We start from the raw sequence: 18,983 nt of genomic DNA, 5'->3' as shown, positions 1-18,983 counted from the left end.
TGAGCACCTTGAGGGGTGCAGTTTTTAGAATGGTGTCACTTTTGGGAATTTTCTATCATATAAACCCCTCAAAGTGACTTCAAATGTGAGGTGGTCCCTAAACAAAAATGGTGTTGTTAAAAAAAGAGAAATTGCTGGTTAACTTTTAACCCTTATAACTTCATAACAAAACTTTGGTTCCAAAATTGTGCTGATGTAAAGTAAACATGTGGGAATGTTACTTATTAAGGCCGGTTTCACATTTGCGTTGGAATCCGCAGCGTTTAATCCGCAAGTGCAGGAAAAACCGCATATAAACACGTACAAACGCGGCGTTTTTTTAGACGCATGCGGGAACGCATGTGGTTAAAAAAACGCCGCGTTTGTTCGCTTTTCCATGCGTTTTTTCCTGCATTTATGGTGCACATGGTGACAAATTTTACAGAAGATTCTAGTAACCAGACACCGCCAATGTGACTACAGAGGGCGTGTACTATGGGATCTCTATATATAGACCCTAGGACTGCTGAAATCTTAACAGTGTGCTACTGTATCCTGTGTCATGATGGATCTTCGCATGGAGAGCTTTTATTTCAACCTGGATTTAAGCATCAAGCTGTTTCTTGCCTGTGCATTTGCTTCTGAGCAAGACAGACATCGCGAAAGATGGAGGAGACGGCGTAGGCATTTTTGAGACACCCCATTATTGAACTACGTGAGAGCCGTGGAGCCTATCACACGCTGTATGGCGAGCTTATTGCCAACCCAGACAAATTCCCGGAATATACAAGGATATCGCAAGACTCGTTCCGGGATTTGCTTGCTCGTGTCCAAGGAGCCATACGGAGACAGGACACTCAGCTCCGTAGAGCGATTCCACCAGAGGAACGTCTGCTGGTTACATTAAGGTACGTAACAAATCTAAACAAATGGCAGTGCTAATTTTGGGTGTTCTGACATGTATTTTTTTGGTGTTTTCCTTTATGTCTTTAGCATAACAACACCATAAATAGAATTGATTGTAATTTTTTTGTTTTATTTTCTTCCAGATTTCTGGCAACCGGAGAGAGTTTATCATCCCTCCACTTCCAATACCGGCTTGGAATATCCACCGTGTCCGGAATAGTTGCGGACACCTGCCGGGCTTTGTGGAATATTCTCCGGGATGAGTTTATACCCCTACCTACCTTGGACATGTGGATTACAATTGCAGAAAAATTCTGGAGTGTGTTTGATTTCCCCAAATTTTTGGGAGCGGTGGATGGAAAGCACATCCGCATTACGCATTATCAAACCAGCCAGAACAGGATCGGAGTACTTCAATTATAAAAAATATTTTTATGTTGTGCTCATGGCAATAGCCGATGCAGACTGTCGCTTCATCGCCGTGGACATTGGAGCTTTTGGCCGTGGCAACGATTCCCAGACTTTTAAGAACTCGGATATGGGCCGCCGTGTGTATGGCAAAAAATTTAATTTTCCACGGCCATGACCTCTCCCCAACACTCAAGGTCCACCAATGCCATTTGTTATGGATGGGGGTGAGGCCTTTCAGATGTGTGAAAACCTACTGAAGCCATATTCCAGTCGGGACTTGAACCACACTAAAAGGATTTTTGACTACAGACTGACCAGGGCCCAAAGAACAGTAGAGTGTACCTTTGGGATTCTAGTCTGCAAATGGCGCATTCTTGCAACAGCCATTAATCTTAAAATGGAGACAGTCGACGAGGTGGTCAAAGCCTGTGTGGTTCTGCACAATTACATAATGGCTAAGGAGCGACCCAACATTGAACTGGATGAACCAGTTGCAAACCCATTGCCCGATTACCAGCATCACCCGCTGCAGTCAACTGCTGCCTTTTTTGAATCAGATATTGGAAGTGTGTCACGGCAGGACAATGTTGTGTAAATGTCCTGTTGGGATTTTGTCTGAACCAGTTATTTTCTTAAATGTTACTAATATTTGTTGTTAATAAACTTTATTTTTTGGTATCTTGACCGTGTCTCCTATGTATTTCCTCTACAAACCAAGGCTGCCCTCACAGTAGCAGTATTTGGTCAGTATTTTATATCAGTATTTGTAGGCCAAAACCAGGAGTGGGTGATAAATGCAGAAGTGCTAAATATGTTAATATTATACTTTTTCTCTAATTGTTCCACTTCTGGTTTTGGCTTACAAATACTGATGTAAAATACTGACCACATACTGCTAGTGTGACAGCAGCCAGGTTGTTAGTGGTAAGGTTGTTGACGTCATTGCGTCCTGATTTTGTTTTGCAGTATCCATTGGACGCAGACTGAAGAGACAATGGCTGTTTAATGCAAAACAGATCTTTACTCATCAAGTCTGGTGTCAGAAATAATGAATTCATGAGACACATATAACAGCCTCATGAATCTACTATTTCTGACACATATCCAGGTGAGCATAGATATGCCTTGTATGACTGCCATCGTCCCTTCACTTTGTGCGAAATACATTACGTACACAGAAGAGAAAAAGGAGGTTATACAATGCACTTCTCTACTCACCAGGTCAGGTGTCCTAACTAATGAGTTTTTGGACACCTGACCTGTTGAGTATTGTTCTGCATTGTATTGCCACCATTTTCTCTTCAGTCTGCAACACTAGTCACAGATTAAGCAGAATGAAGAGATTATGGAGAAAATACAAGTATAAATTTTTTGGTCCACCTCATATCTCTATACTAAAGGCACACAAAGTGATGTACTTGCTAACTACTAGAGCTATGATGTGGCCAAAAAATGAAGTGTGTGGCGCAGTGTTTTATTTGGCGCACGGTGTGCGTTGCCGGCGGCGAAATACACAATTAACCACACATAATTGGGGGCAAAAAACAATAGTATTTATTTTCTAATAAACAAAATTTTTATTTAACCGCGCCTGCTTGGGGTAGAGTGATGGAACTGGGGTGTGTGAAGCTGTGAGGCCTGGCTAAGTGTGGACGACGCACGGTTGTCAGGAGAAGGGGGCAATTAAACTAGTGGGGTCTGGTAGTTTGGGGATGGGGCTTGACACGAGAGGCCTGAGACGCACTGGAAGGGTGAGACAAACCAGACATTACAGACACACTGGGAGGTGAGGAATACTGATAGTATGCATTTTTTTTCCCTTTCTGGGAGCGACGTGTTCTGGGAAGCCTCGGTGGGCTCATATGTCGTGGCATGGTCGTGGTGGGTGACCTGTCAGGGTCCGGCTGCACTGTGCTCGTAGAGCGTGCAGCCATGCCAGAGTCCATAGTGCTCGTACAGCGTGCAGCCATGCCAGAGTCCATAGTGCTCGTAGAGCGGAAGGCTATGCCAGGGTCCATTGTGCTCGTAGAGCGGAAGGCCTTGCCAGGGTCCTGCTGCATTGTGGTGGCGGTGGAGCGGAAGGCCATGCCAGGGTCCTGCTGCTGCATCGTGGTGCCAGTGCGGAAGGCCATGCCAGGGTCCTGCTGCTGCATCGTGGTGCCGGTGCGGAAGGCCATGCCAGGGTCCTGCTGCTGCATCGTGGTGCCGATGCGGAAGGCCATGCCAGGGTCCTGCTGCTGCATCGTGGTGCCGGTGCGTAAGGACATGTCAGGGTCCTGCTGCTGCATTGTGGTGCCGATGCAGAAGGCCAAGCCACGGTCCTGCTGCTGCATCGTGATGCCGATGCGGAAGGCCATGCCAGGGTCCTGCTGCTGCATCGTGATGCCGATGCGGAAGGCCATGCCAGGGTCCTGCTGCTGCATCGTGATGCCGATGCGGAAGGCCATGCCAGGGTCCTGCTGCTGCATCGTGATGCCGATGCGGAAGGCCATGCCAGGGTCCTGCTGCTGCATCGTGGTGCCGGTGCGTAAGGACATGTCAGGGTCCTGCTGCTGCATTGTGGTGCCGATGCAGAAGGCCAAGCCAGGGTCCTGCTGCTGCATCGTGATGCCGATGCGGAAGGCCATGCCAGGGTCCTGCTGCTGCATCGTGATGCCGATGCGGAAGGCCATGCCAGGGTCCTGCTGCTGCATCGTGATGCCGATGCGGAAGGCCATGCCAGGGTCCTGCTGCTGCATCGTGATGCCGATGCGGAAGGCCATGCCAGGGTCCTGCTGCTGCATCGTGGTGCCGGTGGAGAAGGCCATGCCAGGGTCCTGCTGCTGCATCGTGGTGCCGATGCAGAAGGCCATGTCAGGGTCCTGCTGCTGCATTGTGGTGCCGATGCAGAAGGCCAAGCCAGGGTCCTGCTGCTGCATTGTGATGCCGATGCGGAAGGCCATGCCAGGGTCCTGCTGCTGCATCGTGATGCCGATGCGGAAGGCCATGCCAGGGTCCTGCTGCTGCATCGTGATGCCGGTGGAGAAGGCCATGCCAGGGTCCTGCTGCTGCATCGTGATGGCAGTGGAGGAGGTCCAAGCAGGAGCAGTGGTTGTCATGGTGGTGGCGGTTGGCTATCCTACAGCACTCGGCATGGTGGTGGTGCTGTAGTGGTGTCCGGCAGTGCTAGGAATAGAAGTGGCCGTGCAGTGGTATGCAGCAGAGGTCGGCATTGAGGTCAATCGTGACAGTGTTGGCACAGGTGGATATGCCGCCACTGTCTGCTGAAAATACCGACTCTGCTGCATAGCCTGCACGTAAGCAGTATTGCAGGCCTGCATGACACTAAGCTGGAGATCAGGAGTAAGGTGTTCCGACATGCCCTGTTCAATTTGGTTAAAAAAAATGATGTGCTGGCCTCTGGAGGTCGGCTTTTACTTGGTCAAGGCTTTTGGTGACCTCCTGGATATGTGTATTCATATGGCTAATGGCAGTATCCAGTCGGTCACCCAAAGCCTTGAGTCCATCGTGAAAAACCGAGCTCAAGTGAAAAAACTCGGGCATGAGTTGACCTCTCCGATGCCCTCTGCCGCTGCCGGGAGGAGCCCAAAAAAAAAAAAAAAAAAGGGGCAGAGGACTGGGAAAGGGGAACACCTGATGGACCAGCTTCCTGGTCTCCAGGTAGTGTGGCAGGCAGGCCCACTTGCTGCAGCGCTGCAGGATGGCTGGGACGGGTCCGTGGCTGTCTGATGAAGGACCGCTCCAGAACCTGGGTCAACAGTGCTGCTCCATGTGTGGTGAACAAAGGAAAAAAATTAATACCCAAAACTGAATAAACACCAACTCCTGTTGAATAGAAACATACAGATTATGGCAATACAACACAACCTAATGCACAGGAGAAAAACTTACGTTCTCTGGGCAAGGACTGGTCTTAAAAATGCCAGAATGCGATGGTATTTATACTTTCGGATCCTTGCTCCAGAACCACTGGCAACACGGCTCTCTTGACGCAGGTCCTTGTTGAAGTGGTCCTTCATCGAACGCCAACGTGTTTTGACTTTGATCACTGTTGAAAAAAACAAAAAAAAGGGTTAGACAATGGACTTTTGGCCGTGCTCACACAACTGTGTGCGATGATAGAAATTCCTGAGAGTTTCAGTCATCACAGACAGTTGTAGTGAGCACGGCCAAGGTCTCTGCCGTTTCACACTGCATTGCAATACTTACAAAATGCATTTCGGACCAGAGTCGGGGCGTTGTCCCAGCCATCCCACATCGCTTTGGCCACCTAATTCCATAGGCGCCGGATTGTCACGTTGTCCGCGTGCTGTGGAACCTGGGGTTCCCACAACGGGATTCGCTCATGGACCAGGGAGATGAGGCGGTCATTTTCAATGAGGTCCTCATCCCGTTCTGGAACCTAAAAAATAAATAAAGACATTAATGTTGGATACATTAACATAAGGAAAAGAAAGAAAACAGAGGCTGAGAAATGGCATGAATAATGAAAGTCAAGATAAAAAGGAGTCCAGAATAAAAGTGTAAAGAGAGAGTAAAGTCAAGAAAGGAAGAATCAAGAATACTAAAGTGAGGATACAGTAAACAGTCAGCCAGGTATACTTACACGCTGTCGCCTTGACACCCGACCGTGACCCCGCTGCTCCTGCTCACCCTCTGCCGCAGTGGAAGAAGTGCTCTAAAAAAAAGGGGAAAAAAATTGTCATGTGTGTAGATGTGACAGTGAATACTTACCAATCTGAGGAGGTGAGTGTGAGTACTCACTTCACTGACATATTCGGCTTGAGAAGGCCCACGGTGTTGATCCTCATCAGAAGAAGACATTCTGATGCATGCAGAAAGAAAGAAATGGCAGAAATTAGGACATGTAGAGACAGAAAATAGAAAATAAAGGCATTGGCTAGGGTATACTCACATTGTTCAGAGGCTTGTTTCCTCCAAGGTGCTTTGGACTGTCTGCTCTGCTTCTCTGTCTGCTGCGTAGTGACCTGCAACTGTCCACTCCCTCCCTTTATCACCTTGTATGTGGCGGGTGGCTTATCAGTGTCTAGACATGTTTTTCTCTGTGGCAACGCATGCACTTGCGGCCGCATGCGTTCACATAGACAGCAATGCGTTTTTTGCCGCATTTCTGCCGCTAACAACCGCATACGTTTCTAGGCGTCAAACTGACGCCTCTAAAATCACTACATGTAGTGTTTACCGCGCCAAACCGCAGACGACGAAACGACGCACGCGTCGTCAAACGCGGCAAAACACAATCAAACGCAGACACATGCGACCCAAATGTTAAATATAGGAATACACAACGCGTGCGGATTATTGCGGAAAAAACGCTGCGGACCCAACCGCAAATGTGAAACCACCCTAAGTATTTTGTGTGATATATCTGTGATTTAAGTGCATGAAAATTCAAAGTTGGAAAATTGCGAAATTTTTAACAAATACTGTTTTATTTCACCAATAAACGCAAGTCATATCAAAAAATTTTTACCACTAAAATGAAGTACAATATGTCACGAGAAAAACAATGTCAGAATCACCGGGATCCCTGGAAGCGTTCCAGAGTTATTACCACATATTGTAAAAATTGGCCCAGTCATGAACGTGCAAACCACCCTTGGGGGTAAAGGGGTTAAAATGAACGGTCTATGACCTTTGATCGCGCATTTTTTCTGGATCGGACGCCTTTAAATTGCATCTGATGATGTCCTACATATATTTGTGTTAAATGCACTATATACGTGGAGAACATATGCACTTTATTACCACTAAGGCCTCTTTCACACATCCGGTGTCAGGGGTCCGGCGGCGTGCGGCGAAAAGCCGGGCCGCCGGATCTGGCCTGCAGCGGTGACACCGGATGTACAAGCGGCGCCTGATGCGGCTTGGAGGACATTTAAAGGAGCCGCAGCACCGGGGGACGAGAGAGCCAGCCAAAGAAATGTATGGAGAGGGAGAGAGAGAAGGGGAGGGGGAGAGAGATGCGCCGGGCACTTGTGGGGTTAAAACTCACAGTGCCCGGGCATGGGCTGTTGAAAAAGCCGGTCCGGTGCTGCAAAAAAACGTTGCAGCCAACGTTTTTTCCAGACGCCGGATCCGGCAAAAGCCGGACGCGCCGTGTGCACATGCGGCGCCTATGCAAGTCAATGGGGTAAATACCGGATCCGGCGATACACAACACCGGATCCGGTTTTTGGATTTTTCGCCGCAGAGCGCCGGATTACAAAAGACTGAAGTGTGAAAGCAGCATAAGCTGTGAATGCATACAGCTTACTAGCAAGAGATGTCTACAGTCACTACTGACATTTCTTGGACTCCAAACCATCCAATACCTCCATGCAGCACTCAAAATGTTCATACAAATCATCCCACCACCTGCTCTGTTTTTTCTCCTTTTACTAGTTGCAGGCGACATCTCCCCCAACCAGCATACATTACTCTCCTCCAGCTGCATATAGAAACCCTGCTAATCTTATTAACATTCAGTGCATGCCTTCTCCTATCGCTTTCCAATGTGATCTCTGGAATGCACGGTCTGTGTGTAACAAACTGACTTACATTCACGATTTTTTTCTCTCTAATTCCCTTAACCTTCAGAAACCTGGATCCAACATTCAGACACCACCGCTGCTGCCGCTCTCTCGTTTGGTGGGCTGAAGTTTTCACATACCGCCAGACCTGAGAACAGACAGGGTGGAGGTGTTGGTTTGCTCCTTTCATCACAATGTGCTTTCCAGGTCATCCCCCCGGTTCCCTCACTTACATTTCCTTCCTTTGAAGTCCACGCCGTCAGACTCTTTAAGCCCTTCTCCTTACGAGTGGCAGTTGTCTATGGCCCCCAGGCTCCTCCCGCCAGTTTCTAGACCACTTCGCCACCTGGCTTACTCATTTTCTATCCTGTGACATCCCCACCCTCATCATGGAAGACTTTAACATCCCCATCAATGATCCCCTCTCTCAATCTGCCTCTCATCTTCTTTCTCTAACTTCTTCATTCGGCCTCTCACAGTTTACTAATTCTCCTACACATGAGGACGGGAATGCTCTGGACCTGGTTTTCTCCCGTCCCGGCTCTCTGCATGACTTTACTAACTCCCCTCTCCCGCTCTCGGACCACAACCTTCTTTCCTTCTCTGTCAAGAATTGTCTCCTCACCCTGGACACCCCCACTTACCACACTTATCGGAATACACGTACCATTAATACCCAGCAGCTTATGGACAATCTCCACACATCTTTAGCCCCCATCTCCTCCCTCTCCTGTCCAGACTTAGCATTGTCACCCTTCAATAATACACTGAAGAATGCCCTAGATCAAGCAGCACCTTCTACACGCAGAAAGACCCGACACAGACAACGGCAGCCCTGGCACAAAATGCAAACACGCTTTCTTCAGCGCTGCTCAAGGTGTGCAGAGCGGCAGTGGAGAAAATCTATTAGCTGAAGACTTCATCCACTATAAGTTCATGCTCAAAACCTATAACTCTGCCCTTCATCTGGCCAAACAATCCTACTTCACCACCCTCATCACCTCACTAGCCAACAACCCAAGACGACTTTTTGAAACCTTAAACTCCCTCCTGAAACCTAAAGTACAGGCCCCCATCACAAACCTCAGCGGTGAGGATCTGGCCACTTATTTCCTAGAAAAAAAATCAACCACATCCATCAGGATATCTCAGCCCAATCTCCTCAGTGCCTGGATCCCCTTCCCTGCCACACCTCAAGCTCCCTAGATATCTTTGAACCTGTTTCAGAAGAAGAAGTTTCCAAGCTCCTCGCTTCCGCTCGGCCTACAACTTGCAATAGTGACCTTATTCCTCTCTCTCACCAGTGGTCACCACTCACCTGACTAAAATATTTAACCTCTCTCTTTCTTCAGGTATATTTCCCTCCTCATTTAAACATGCCATCATAATTCGTTTACTTAAAAAGCCATCCCTGGACCAGAACTACACTGCTAACTACAGACCTGTCTCTAACCTTTCCTTCATCTCTAAACTCCTGAAACGCTTGGTCCACTCCCGTCTAATCCGCTATCTCTCGGATAACTCTTCTCGACCCCTTACAGTCTGGTTTCCGCTCTTTACACTCCACTGAAACTGCCCTCACTAAAGTCTCTAATGATCTAACAACAGCTAAATCGAAAGGTCATTGCTCCCTGCTGATTCTCCTGGATCTCTCTGCCGCATTTGACACTGTGGATCACCAGCTCCTCCTCACTATGCTCCGCCCTATAGGCCTCAAGGACACAGCCCTCTCCTGGTTCTCCTCCTACCTCTCTGACCGCTCCTTCACTGTATCTTTTGCCGACTCCTCTTCCTCTCCTCGTCCCCTTACGATCGGGGTGCTGCAGGACTCAGTCCTAGGCCCCCCCCCTCTTCTCTCTATACACTGCCCCTATTGGACAAACAATCAGCAGATTTGGGTTCCAGTATCATCTCTATGCTGATGACACCCAATTATACACTTCTTCTCCTGACATCACCCCTACCCTAATTCAAAATACCAAGGATTGTCTGTCTGCTGTCTCTAACATCATGTCATCCCTCTATCTGAAACTAAATCTCTCCAAAACTGAACTTCTTGTGTTTCTCCCCTCTACTAACCTCACTCTACCTAACATCGAAATAACCCTGGAGTGTTCAACCATAACTCCCAAGCAGCATGCCCGCAGTCTTGGGGTCATATTGGACACTGAACGTTCCTTTACTCCCTATATCCAATCACTCACTCGCCCTTGTCACCTGCATCTTAAAAACATCTCCAGAATCCGACCTTTTCTCACCTTTGAAACAGCTAAGACTCTTAGGCTAGTTTCACACTAGCGTTTATGAGCGCAGCGACGGCCTGCGCACGGCTGCCACTAAGCCCCGCCCCCTGCCGCGCCCCGCCGGTAGCTCCGCCCACCGGCGCATGACGCTGCATGCGCCCTGCGTCCCCTATCTTTATCACAGGGGGCGCAGGCCGTGCGCAGTATGCGTTTGGCGGCGCATGCGCCTTTTTGACGGTGCGCCGACGCAACCAAACTGCAGCAGGTTGCGTTTGGCGCAGTTCGGCGCACCGTCAAAAGGACGCATGCGCCGCCAAACGCATACTGCGCACGGACTGCGCCCCCTGTGATAAAGAGAGGGGACGCAGGGCGCATGCAGCGTCATTCGCCGGTGGGAGGAGCTACCGGCGGGGCGCGGCAGGGGGCGGGGCTTAGTGGCGGCCGTGCGCAGGCCGTCGCTGCGCTCATAAACGCTAGTGTGAAACTAGCCTTACTGTCGCTCTTATTCATTCTCGTCTAGACTACTGCAACTCTCTTCTGATTGGTCTCCCTCTTACCAAACTTTCTCCTCTCCAATCCATCTTGAATGCAGCAGCCAGGGTCATATTTCTGTCCAGCCGCTTCATCGATGCCTCCATCTTGTGCCAGTCATTACACTGGCTACCTATTTGCTACAGGGTCCAGTATAAACTCATCTCTCTCACCCACAAAGCTCTCCACCACCTTATATCTCCTCTCTCATCTGTCTATCGCCCTACACGTGCCCTCCGTTCTACAAATGACCTAAGACTAACATCCCCCGTAATCCGAACCTTGCACCTCCGTCTCCAAGATTTCTCTCGTGCTGCTCCAGCTCTCTGGAATGCACTTCCCTAGACGATCAGACTGATACCTCGCCCCAACCTATTCAAACGCGCTTTGAAAACTCATCTCTTCAAACAAGCCTACCACATCAACTACTCAGTAAACTAACTTTGCCTTGTTCCCTCCTTCCAAATATTATTCTGAATCTGCACCCTACTATTCATCTGTCTCCACACCCTTCACGCCAGGGCTGTGGAGTCGGAGTCGGTGCTCATTTTGGTGGAGTCGGAGTTGGTATAAAATGGACCGACTCCTAAAATATATAATAAATTGGGTACAGTAATTCAATGCAGGATGTGCTGAATATTTTTTCATAGGAGTTTGGGAAAGTTATGAAATGTCCTATAAATGGCTGTTATATTCCTGATCTAAGGCTACATTCACACACAGCGTTTTTCCTGTGTTTTTTGAGGATACGTTTTTCAGCTGCAAAAGCAGATCATCTTTTTAAAAAACCGCATCACCTGAAAGGTTTTTGAGCTCATAGATAATGTTTTCAATAGCAAAAGCAGATTAGAAATCTGCTCTATCTATCCATATCTGTCTATCCATATCGTATCTGTACCAAAAAGAATGAAAACCGGGTAGTACACCAATATATATTCTGTTCTATCTAAATATCTTGATTAATGGATCATAAAAATGATTAAATGTCTGAGGTTCACATTGTACTACAATAAATTTTTCACTTAAATATAAGCAATATGTGTGGGAGTCGGAGTCGTGGAGTCGGAGTTGGAGTCGGTGTAAGGGAAATTGAGGAGTCGGAGTCGCAAGTTTGGCTTACCGACTCCACAGCCCTGCTTCACGCACTCAATAACTGCACTTGTTACTTGACTATTGCACTTAAACACACGGGCTGATGACCGGATCATACAGCTTTATATGAAAATCCCTATTTATAATTGCCAGACCTGAAATAACAAGCACTTTTCACCTACTGGGTCCCCCCCATTTCCTTGTAGATTGTAAGCTTGCGAGCAGGGACCTCACTCCTAATGTCACTGTTTAAATTGTCTAAACTTGTATTGAATTTATTGGCTGTACATGTCCCCGCTTAATTGTAAAGTGCTGCGTAATATGTTGGCGCTATATAAATAAAAATTATTATTATTAACGTCTTGCTCGCTGGCCTCCAATCAGAGAATTTATAGACTCAGCATATACTCAGTGTGCTCCCCCATTACCGCTCACCAGTGCAGACTTCTCCTCCAGCTCTTACATGTGGAGCCGGCTGTCCCCTAATGTGCAGAGTCCCGGTGCTCCCCCAGAACTGAGTCCTGTCCCCTCTATCACAGTCCCTGCTCCCCCATTACTGCTCACCAGTGCAGACTTCTCCTCCAGCTCTTACATGTGGAGCCGGCTGTACGCTAATGTGCAGAGTCCCGGTGCCCCCCCAGAACTGAGTCCTGTCCTCTCTATCACACAGTCCCTGCTCCCCCATTACCACTCACCAGTGCAGACTTCTCCTCCAGCTCTTACATGTGGAGCCGGCTGTCCCCTAATGTGCAGAGTCCCGGTGCTCCCCCAAGGACTGAGTCCTGTCCCCTCTATCACACAGTCCCTGCTCCCCCATTACCGCTCACCAGTGCAGACTTCTCCAACTCTTACATGTGGAGCCGGCTGTACCCTAATGTGCAGAGTCCCGGTGCCCCCCAGGACTGAGTCCTGTCCCCTCTATCACACAGTCCCTGCTCCCCCATTACCGCTCACCAGTGCAGACTTCTCCTCCAGCTCTTACATGTGGAGCCGGCTGTACCCTAATGTGCAGAGTCCCGGTGCTCCCCCAGGACTGAGTCCTGTCCCCTCTATCACACAGTCCCTGCTCCCCCATTACCGCTCACCAGTGCAGACTTCTCCTCCAGCTCTTACATGTGGAGTCGGCTGTACCCTAATGTGCAGAGTCCCGGTGCCCCCCAGGACTGAGTCCTGTCCCCTCTATCACACAGTCCCTGCTCCCCCATTACCGCTCACCAGTTCAGACTTCTCCTCCAGCTCTTACATGTGGAGCCAGCTGTACCCTAATGTGCAGAGTCCCGGTGCCCCCCAGGACTGAGTCCTGTCCCCTCTATCACACAGTCCCTGCACCCCCATTACCGCTCACCAGTGCAGACTTCTCCTCCAGCTCTTACATGTGGAGCCGGCTGTACCCTAATGTGCAGAGTCCCGGTGCCCCCCAGGACTGAGTCCTGTCCCCTCTATCACACAGTCCCTGCTCCCCCATTACCACTCACCATTGCAGACTTCTCCTCCAGCTCTTACATGTGGAGCCGGCTGTACCCTAATGTGCAGAGTACCGGTGCTCCCCCAGGACTGAGTCCTGTCCCCTCTATCACACAGTCCCTGCTCCCCCATTACCACTCACCAGTGCAGACTTCTCCTCCAGCTCTTACATGTGGAGCCGGCTGTACCATAATGTGCAGAGTCCCGGTGCTCCCCCAGGACTGAGTCCTGTCCCCTCTATCACACAGTCCCTGCTCCCCCATTACCACTCACCAGTGCAGACTTCTCCTCCAGCTCTTACATGTGGAGCCGGCTGTACCCTAATGTGCAGAGACCCGGTGCCCCCCAGGACTGAGTCCTGTCCTCTCTATCACACAGTCCCTGCTCCCCCATTACCGCTCACCAGTGCAGACTTCTCCTCCAGCTCTTACATGTGGAGCCGGCTGTACCATAAAGTTGCCGTGTCCCGGTGCCCCCCAGGACTGAGTCCTGTCCCCTCTATCACACAGTCCCTGCTCCCCCATTACCGCTCACCAGTTCAGACTTCTCCTCCAGCTCTTACATGTGGAGCCAGCTGTACCCTAATGTGCAGAGTCCCGGTGCCCCCCAGGACTGAGTCCTGTCCCCTCTATCACACAGTCCCTGCTCCCCCATTACCGCTCACCAGTGCAGACTTCTCCTCCAGCTCTTACATGTGGAGCCGGCTGTACCCTAATGTGCAGAGTCCCGGTGCTCCCCCAGGACTGAGTCCTGTCCCCTCTATCACACATTCCCTGCTCCCCCATTACCACTCACCAATGCAGACTTCTCCTCCAGCTCTTACATGTGGAGCCGGCTGTACCCTAATGTGCAGAGTCCCAGTGCCCCCCAGGACTGAGTCCTGTCCTCTCTATCACACAGTCCCTGCTCCCCCATTACCGCTCACCAGTGCAGACTTCTCCTCCAGCTCTTACATGTGGAGCCGGCTGTACCCTAATGTGCAGAGTCCCGGTGCTCCCCCAGGACTGAGTCCTGTCCCCTCTATCACACATTCCCTGCTCCCCCATTACCGCTCACCAGTGCAGACTTCTCCTCCAGCTCTTACATGTGGAGCCAGCTGTCCCCTAATGTGCAGAGTCCCGGTGCCCCCCAGGACTGAGTCCTGTCCCCTCTATCACACAGTCCCTGCTCCCCCATTACCGCTCACCAGTGCAGACTTCTCCTCCAGCTCTTACATGTGGAGCCGGCTGTACCCTAATGTGCAGAGTCCCGGTGCCCCCCAGGACTGAGTCCTGTCCTCTCTATCACACAGTCCCTGCTCCCCCATTACCGCTCACCAGTGCAGACTTCTCCTCCAGCTCTTACATGTGGAGCCGGCTGTACCCTAATGTGCAGAGTCCCGGTGCCCCCCAGGACTGAGTCCTGTCCCCTCTATCACACAGTCCCTGCTCCCCCATTACCGCTCACCAGTGCAGACTTCTCCTCCAGCTCTTACATGTGGAGCCGGCTGTACCCTAATGTGCAGAGTCCCGGTGCCCCCCAGGACTGAGTCCTGTCCTCTCTATCACACAGTCCCTGCTCCCCCATTACCGCTCACCAGTGCAGACTTCTCCTCCAGCTCTTACATGTGGAGCCGGCTGTACCCTAATGTGCAGAGTCCCGGTGCCCCCCAGGACTGAGTCCTGTCCTCTCTATCACACAGTCCCTGCTCCCCCATTACCGCTCACCAGTGCAGACTTCTCCTCCAGCTCTTACATGTCGCCTCCTCCTAGCTCCTACACAGGAAAAGGTATATGCTTATGCTAGACTGTATGGGCTCCTTCCAGGTGTGATGTCTTTCCGGGGGCGTGTTTTGACAACAAAGGCAGGAAGACAAGCCTCCATACAGTCTAGCATCTTCAGTAGTGAGCCGGCTATACTGTATGGCCTGCAGTAAGGGACCTGGAGGGAGCCCATAAGGTCTAGCCTCAACCAGCACAGAACAGCTACTCACTACCACTGTAACACTGCAGAGTCTGCTGCCAGGACCTGTGATGACGTCACCGACACATGATCAGTCACGTGGGGGCGGAGTAGGTTGGGCGCTTGTAGGAAGGGAAGCGGCGACATGTAAGAGCTGGAGGAGAAGTCTGCACTGGTGAGCGGTAATGGGGGAGCAGGGACTGTGTGATAGAGGGGACAGGACTCAGTCCTGGGGGAGCACCGGGACTCTGCACATTAGGGTACAGCCGGCTCCACATGTAAGAGCTGGAGGAGAAGTCTGCACTGGTGAGCGGTAATGGGGGAGCAGGGACTGTGTGATAGAGGGGACAGGACTCAGTCCTGGGGGAGCACCGGGACTCTGCACATTAGGGTACAGCCGGCTCCACATGTAAGAGCTGGAGGAGAAGTCTGCACTGGTGAGCGGTAATGGGGGAGCAGGGACTGTGTGATAGAGGGGACAGGACTCAGTCCTGGGGGGCACCGGGACTCTGCACATTAGGGTACAGCCGGCTCCACATGTAAGAGCTGGAGGAGAAGTCTGCACTGGTGAGCGGTAATGGGGGAGCAGGGACTGTGTGATAGAGGGGACAGGACTCAATCCTGGGGGGCACCGAGACTCTGCACATTAGGGTACAGCCGGCTCCACATGTAAGAGCTGGAGGAGAAGTCTGCACTGGTGAGCGGTAATGGGGGAGCAGGGACTGTGTGATAGAGGGGACAGGACTCAGTCCTGGGGGGCACCGGGACTCTGCACATTAGGGTACAGCCGGCTCCACATGTAATAGCTGGAGGAGAAGTCTGCACTGGTGAGCGGTAATGGGGGAGCAGGGACTGTGTGATAGAGGGGACAGGACTCAGTCCTGGGGGGCACCGAGACTCTGCACATTAGGGTACAGCCGGCTCCACATGTAAGAGCTGGAGGAGAAGTCTGCACTGGTGAGCGGTAATGGGGGAGCAGGGACTGTGTGATAGAGGGGACAGGACTCAGTCCTGGGGCAGCACCGGGACTCTGCACATTAGGGTACAGCCGGCTCCACATGTAAGAGCTGGAGGAGAAGTCTGCACTGGTGAGTGGTAATGGGGGAGCAGGGACTGTGTGATAGAAGGGACAGGACTCAGTCCTGGGGGAGCACCGGGACTCTGCACATTAGGGTACAGCCGGCTCCACATGTAAGAGCTGGAGGAGAAGTCTGCACTGGTGAGCGGTAATGGGGGAGCAGGACTGTGTGATAGAGGGGACAGGACTCAGTCCTGGGGGGCACCGGGACTCTGCACATTAGGGTACAGCCGGCTCCACATGTAAGAGCTGGAGGAGAAGTCTGCACTGGTGAGCGGTAATGGGGGAGCAGGGACTGTGTGATAGAGGGGACAGGACTCAGTCCTGGGGGAGCACCGGGACTCTGCACATTAGGGTACAGCCGGCTCCACATGTAAGAGCTGGAGGAGAAGTCTGCACTGGTGAGCGGTAATGGGGGAGCAGGGACTGTGTGATAGAGGGGACAGGACTCAGTCCTGGGGGGCACCGAGACTCTGCACATTAGGGTACAGCCGGCTCCACATGTAAGAGCTGGAGGAGAAGTCTGCACTGGTGAGCGGTAATGGGGGAGCAGGGACTGTGTGATAGAGGGGACAGGACTCAATCCTGGGGGGCACCGAGACTCTGCACATTAGGGTACAGCCGGCTCCACATGTAAGAGCTGGAGGAGAAGTCTGCACTGGTGAGCGGTAATGGGGGAGCAGGGACTGTGTGATAGAGGGGACAGGACTCAGTCCTGGGGGGCACCGGGACTCTGCACATTAGGGTACAGCCGGCTCCACATGTAAGAGCTGGAGGAGAAGTCTGCACTGGTGAGCGGTAATGGGGGAGCAGGGACTGTGTGATAGAGGGGACAGGACTCAGTCCTGGGGGGCACCGAGACTCTGCACATTAGGGTACAGCCGGCTCCACATGTAAGAGCTGGAGGAGAAGTCTGCACTGGTGAGCGGTAATGGGGGAGCAGGGACTGTGTGATAGAGGGGACAGGACTCAGTCCTGGGGCAGCACCGGGACTCTGCACATTAGGGTACAGCCGGCTCCACATGTAAGAGCTGGAGGAGAAGTCTGCACTGGTGAGTGGTAATGGGGGAGCAGGGACTGTGTGATAGAAGGGACAGGACTCAGTCCTGGGGGAGCACCGGGACTCTGCACATTAGGGTACAGCCGGCTCCACATGTAAGAGCTGGAGGAGAAGTCTGCACTGGTGAGCGGTAATGGGGGAGCAGGACTGTGTGATAGAGGGGACAGGACTCAGTCCTGGGGGGCACCGGGACTCTGCACATTAGGGTACAGCCGGCTCCACATGTAAGAGCTGGAGGAGAAGTCTGCACTGGTGAGCGGTAATGGGGGAGCAGGGACTGTGTGATAGAGGGGACAGGACTCAGTCCTGGGGGAGCACCGGGACTCTGCACATTAGGGTACAGCCGGCTCCACATGTAAGAGCTGGAGGAGAAGTCTGCACTGGTGAGCGGTAATGGGGGAGCAGGGACTGTGTGATAGAGGGGACAGGACTCAGTCCTGGGGAGCACCGGGACTCTGCACATTAGGGTACAGCCGGCTCCACATGTAACAGCTGGAGGAGAAGTCTGCACTGGTGAGCGGTAATGGGGGAGCAGGGACTGTGTGATAGAGGGGACAGGACTCAGTCCTGGGGGAGCACCGGGACTCTGCACATTAGGGTACAGCCGGCTCCACATGTAAGAGCTGGAGGAGAAGTCTGCACTGGTGAGCGGTAATGGGGGAGCAGGGACTGTGTGATAGAAGGGACAGGACTCAGTCCTGGGGGAGCACCGGGACTCTGCACATTAGGGTACAGCCGGCTCCACATGTAAGAGCTGGAGGAGAAGTCTGCACTGGTGAGCGGTAATGGGGGAGCAGGGACTGTGTGATAGAGGGGACAGGACTCAGTCCTGGGGGAGCACCGGGACTCTGCACATTAGGGTACAGCCGGCTCCACATGTAAGAGCTGGAGGAGAAGTCTGCACTGGTGAGCGGTAATGGGGGAGCAGGGACTGTGTGATAGAGGGGACAGGACTCAGTCCTGGGGGGCATCGGGACTCTGCACATTAGGGTACAGCCGGCTCCACATGTAAGAGCTGGAGGAGAAGTCTGCACTGGTGAGCGGTAATGGGGGAGCAGGGACTGTGTGATAGAGGGGACAGGACTCAGTCCTGGGGGAGCACCGGGACTCTGCACATTAGGGTACAGCCGGCTCCACATGTAAGAGCTGGAGGAGAAGTCTGCACTGGTGAGCGGTAATGGGGGAGCAGGGACTGTGTGATAGAGGGGACAGGACTCAGTCCTGGGGGAGCACCGGGACTCTGCACATTAGGGTACAGCCGGCTCCACATGTAAGAGCTGGAGGAGAAGTCTGCACTGGTGAGTGGTAATGGGGGAGCAGGGACTGTGTGATAGAGGGGACAGGACTCAGTCCTGGGGGTCACCGGGACTCTGCACATTAGGGTACAGCCGGCTCCACATGTAAGAGCTGGAGGAGAAGTCTGCACTGGTGAGTGGTAATGGGGGAGCAGGGAATGTGTGATAGAGGGGACAGGACTCAGTCCTGGGGGGCACCGGGACTCTGCACATTAGGGTACAGCTGGCTCCACATGTAAGAGCTGGAGGAGAAGTCTGCACTGGTGAGTGGTAATGGGGGAGCAGGGACTGTGTGATAGAGGGGACAGGACTCAGTCCTGGGGGGCACCGGGACTCTGCACATTAGGGTACAGCCGGCTCCACATGTAAGAGCTGGAGGAGAAGTCTGCACTGGTGAGTGGTAATGGGGGAGCAGGGACTGTGTGATAGAGGGGACAGGACTCAGTCCTG

The 18,983-nt window shown here is 51.9% G+C and overlaps 2 protein-coding genes across 7 annotated transcripts in view; one reads left to right on the top strand and one right to left on the bottom strand.

Moving 5' to 3' along the window:
* The window catches only part of LOC141073718 (uncharacterized), an 81,617-nt gene extending 66,470 nt beyond the window's left edge, over positions 1-15,147 (bottom strand). For 2 of the 5 annotated variants that reach the window (XM_073561078.1, XM_073561105.1), the window contains exon 1: positions 14,866-15,147. The gene's annotated coding sequence lies outside the window, so the exon portion shown is untranslated. Of the gene's footprint in view, positions 1-7,857; positions 7,978-8,062; positions 10,145-14,865 lie in introns of those variants that run through there. The other 3 variants (XM_073561095.1, XM_073561087.1, XM_073561115.1) reach the window with 3 other exon arrangements.
* LOC141073816 (uncharacterized) overlaps positions 15,020-18,983 on the top strand; it is a 56,390-nt gene continuing 52,426 nt past the window's right edge. Inside the window, exon 1 of one of the 2 annotated variants that reach the window (XM_073561279.1) lies at positions 15,020-15,275. The gene's annotated coding sequence lies outside the window, so the exon portion shown is untranslated. The remainder of the gene's footprint in view (positions 15,276-18,983) is intronic. The other variant, XM_073561270.1, reaches the window with a different exon arrangement.

This window comes from Dendrobates tinctorius, unplaced genomic scaffold (genome assembly GCF_039654945.1).
Source record: "Dendrobates tinctorius isolate UK_male_01 unplaced genomic scaffold, ASM3965494v1 ptg000014l, whole genome shotgun sequence".
NCBI lineage: Eukaryota > Metazoa > Chordata > Amphibia > Anura > Dendrobatidae > Dendrobates > Dendrobates tinctorius.
The sequence above is the reverse complement of the archived record's forward strand: the minus strand, read 5'-3'. Positions and strand labels throughout refer to the sequence as shown.